General features: G+C 36.2%; 1 pseudogene; it reads right to left on the bottom strand.

The window, feature by feature from the left end:
• Positions 1-996: 996 nt before the first annotated feature.
• LOC149237041 (putative UPF0481 protein At3g02645 pseudogene) lies at positions 997-2,679 on the bottom strand (annotated as a pseudogene).
• Between the last annotated feature and the right edge of the window lie 1,526 nt (positions 2,680-4,205).

The raw sequence follows: 4,205 nt of genomic DNA, 5'->3' as shown, positions 1-4,205 counted from the left end.
CTAAACCCCTTAAAGTTTATATATATATATATATATATATATATATATATATATATATATATATTAAATACAAAATTATTTTTAGTAAATATTATTAAGTATATTTAATAAAATAATAATAATAATATTAAAAACAAAATCTTATAATCTTTAAACAATATAATCATCTCAATTTACTTATCCCACAATCTTTAAACAACATAATCATCCTTTGATGTTTCCTTTTGTAAGATATCCTGGTAAATCATAACCATGAACCATTTTAAAATTTTATATTAATTTATAAATATTAAATCATAGGATATAAAGTGATAAATATTAAATATTTAGTTAAGTTTTTGTTTTGCTTTAACGAAATAAGTTAATAGTTTAAAATTTAGAGTAAAATATTGTTTTATAAACTACAATTTAAATGACTTAGAATTCCTTTAAATAAAAATAGTGAGTATTCTTTATATAAGAATAATGAGTGACATATATTTAAAGATAAAAGCCCATGATAACTTTCCTCAATATTAATTAATAATAATTTACTATATTAGTTTTAATTAGTAATAATTATTCTCAAGGCTGATTTAAAAACTGATTTATTAAACATTTTACAACTTTGCAAAAAATATACAAAGTGATATCGCTTTGGTGAAATCTAACTCCAGCAATCATCAAACCAAAATCATATTTGTACTTAAATGAAACCCATACGTAAAATATAAAAAGAATAATGAAGTAGGTACTTAAATGAAACCCATATTCATATGAATACCCAAAATCCGACACTCAATAGAAAAAGGTTGTATATAATAATACCTAGTATTCTCAATCTAGGCTAGACTGCCCCTTATACGCATATAATTTAAGCGCAACACAAAGGACAATGGATGAACAAACATACAAGAATCCCAAAAAATCATTACAAGTGGCAGCCCTGATGAGGTCGTTGTGTAGCTTTCAACATTATAAACACACTTACACCAACGGCAAGATAATGGAACGTACCTAGTATAGCTTGCTTAACCACTTCTTGCAATCATATACAGAGCAGAAAGCCTGAAAGCAAGTGAAGATCAAAAGTATCGCTGCAGCAACCACAGACAGGAATTGCCATGATCCAAATATATGTTCGTTCACGAAATCCATTACGACGACATTCCATTTTCTATAATAATAGCTATTGAGACCCTCTATAATGTTGTCCAGGTATCGAACCTTTCTAAGCCGAACACACTTACCCATGTTGTTCCACAGGCTCGCAACCTCTTCGTCGCTTTGGAGGTGGTTGTAAATAATTCCACTTTGTCTCAACAATCTCACATCCTCTTCGATGGCGATCATCCCGTTCATGAAATCGGTATATGTGTGAACACTGAAAACCATCGCACCTGGTGCTGCCGAAGCTTCGAATGCCACCAGATTTTTCAGGATCACCTCTGTATTGTTGTCCAACCTTACTTTTGCAAGCAAAAGTGTCGCAGTATTCTAGTCAAATTGTACTGAGGTGAAGTCGCTGTCAGTAGGAGCAAATTTGATTCCTGCAGCGTATAAATCGGCCACAGATGGAATAGCCAGTGCGTCTCACGTAGGCGGTATGATCTTAACAGTTGATTCTTCCCCCTTCGCTTTTCCCTCTTAATTAGTATTGGTGACATCTTTTTTGACAAGAAGAGTGAAGGGTTTCTTCAACACGGTCAGAACAGGAAGATTCCCAAGAAGAGAAAGAAGACGTAAGGGCAACTTCATCACGATTTGCACATACCGCCCGTTGAGCGCTTTTTGAGTCAATTTCGTGAGAAATCGAATGGGACCAATATTTAAAGAGGTGAGAGCAGTCCATAGCAATCTGAAGGCTCTGGTAATGGTGGACATTTCCCCTGGAACAACCTCCTCTTTTTCTTCCTCGTTTGGAATATTTGGATCTTCAATGTTGGGAACAGTGACGATAGCGTAATACAACACCTCCAGGATGTGGCCTCTCTCTATTGTATGGATCTTCGAATCCTCGGGCAGCTTGAAGGTGAAAGGCGATAATTCTTGGCACACAAGCCTTAGCAAGGTAGAGAGTCTCTCTTTTGCCTTTGCTTCAGAACCCAACTGTAATTCCAAAAGCTTTTGCAACAGAAAGAGCGGCAACTGATTTTCGAGCATCATCAGATCTCTCACAATGGAATTATGGGCAGCGCTGGTGCCAGTCAGATCTAGTATTCGCCCCAATTGCTTGACGTCCACGTCAGAGTTTTGGTCAGCCTGCCTGACATAAAATTGCAAACACTCTAGAAGGAAGGCTGCGTCCAGCGCCATGATCCAGGCCAAGGTTTCTTCCTTATAATCGAGAAACTTGTGATAGCTGTTCCGGATTTGCCATTCGTGCTTCTTAAACTCCTCCACAACCACGGACTCAAACTTCTGTCCGTTGATTCTTTTCTGAAATCTTCGAGCATCTGCTACTTTGTAACGCTCCATGTCATAGAGCTCAGATCTCGAGCGATGATAGGGACTGATAGATACCGACTGAGGAGTGTATGCTTCAGGCTCCACAGCCAATAACTCCTTGGGCACATTAAACACAGACATGCACAATTCCTTCAGTTCTTCCTCTTGCAGGTGTAGATCCAGACTTCCCTTGATTTGAATAACCCAACCATTCTCATCAATCTTCAATTCGACATCGGTTTTGAATTCCATGTTTCTGAATCAAGACAAATAGCGACAGAAAGCATAGGAGAAAATATAGGAGATATGCAAGACGGTTAAGTGACTGGGCAACCATTGCAATTGTTATAGTAATGACACTCATTTTCTACCTCGCCATTAACCTCAGGAATCTCCAGGGCTTTTACTCGTTTACTCTTAATCATGGCCTCTGCCTCAAGTTCAAGCGTTTGCTCAAGATGAATCTTAGTGACCACGAGGAGGCCGCTGCTCCAATTGATGTTTCTCAAATTCTGACACTGGTGGGTTGAAGCACTGCAACTTCATAGCCCGGGGCCTGCCCCGCTTCCTACCCTGGTGGGTTGAAGCACTGCAACTTCATAGCCCGGGGCCTGCCCCGCTTCCTACCCTGGTGGGTTGAAGCACTACAATTGCTTAATTAAAATTGCAGGGGGCATCCAAGCTCGTCTCCACCGTTGTCGCCACATTGCTCTGATTTTTTCTCCCAACAAATCTCTCTTTCTTGCAAGCATTCTAGTGTCCTCCATGTTCAATGCCATAAACTCCACTAAGAATTCAAACAAACTCTCCGAGAAATCTAGCGTAAAAAAACAAACTCTCCAAGCACTATGGTCTATCGTAAAAAATAAATTCTCTAAGCACTGTGGTGTAAAAATGTAATAATGGTGTAGGCACAGATGTCATGTAAAAATGTAATAATGATAGCTAGCCAGATGTCAAACAGCAAAAACCAGATGTCAATAGTGAAAGATATGTAGCCATATGCCACATGTCAATCAGAAAATAGAAGTGTTGACGACTAAACTGATTCAAAAGGAAAGCCTATCGGCCTAAATATTGTGAAAAATATTTTCATCAACCCACCCCCTTGTAATATTACAATAGTTATTAGCCCCATTGTAATATTGCAATAGTTTTCAATAGTTATTAGAATCATTATGGTCTATTTTTTAGCCAAAAGGATCCAAATCTAAAATAATGTTAAAAATGGAAATTTAAAATATATAAACATGACCATGATTACGCATGTATAATTAAAAAAATGCAATTAAAGAACACATTAAAATTTGAATGAGATCACATAACATGGATCATGGACATGGTTCCCAAATAACTTTTCACAAAACATCCACATTCCAACCACTTCGAGGTTTTGTTCTCATTTTTACTTTCCAACAGCTCTAATGAACATTATAATATCTTTTGCCATCTCATGTGCATAAAATATTGTCCTTTATTTTGAGCTTCTAAACAATTCCAAAACTCCATTGATTTAGTTTCATCATATTTGTGTTTTTATGTTCTATTCACAAATTCCAAAACACAATTTACTACGTTGCATTTTAAGTTTGTGTTTGAATTTTCAAATTTCAAAATACAGATTAAAAATTAATAGAAATTTCAGTATGATTTTGAAAAAATATGGCAGAATTTTTTGAAAATTTGGGGTTTTTTCCAAATCATAAAAACACTTTCTATTGATAATAAGAGAAATTACAATGACAGAAAGGAAACCTCATTGTTCTCCTGTGAAGAAA

The sequence above is a fragment of the Pinus tabuliformis genome, chromosome 8, assembly GCF_031772625.1.
Source record: "Pinus tabuliformis cultivar Carrire ecotype Pingquan chromosome 8, CPIR1, whole genome shotgun sequence".
Classification (NCBI taxonomy): domain Eukaryota; kingdom Viridiplantae; phylum Streptophyta; class Pinopsida; order Pinales; family Pinaceae; genus Pinus; species Pinus tabuliformis.
Note: the sequence above shows the minus strand (reverse complement) of the source record. Positions and strands in the feature narration are given on the sequence as shown.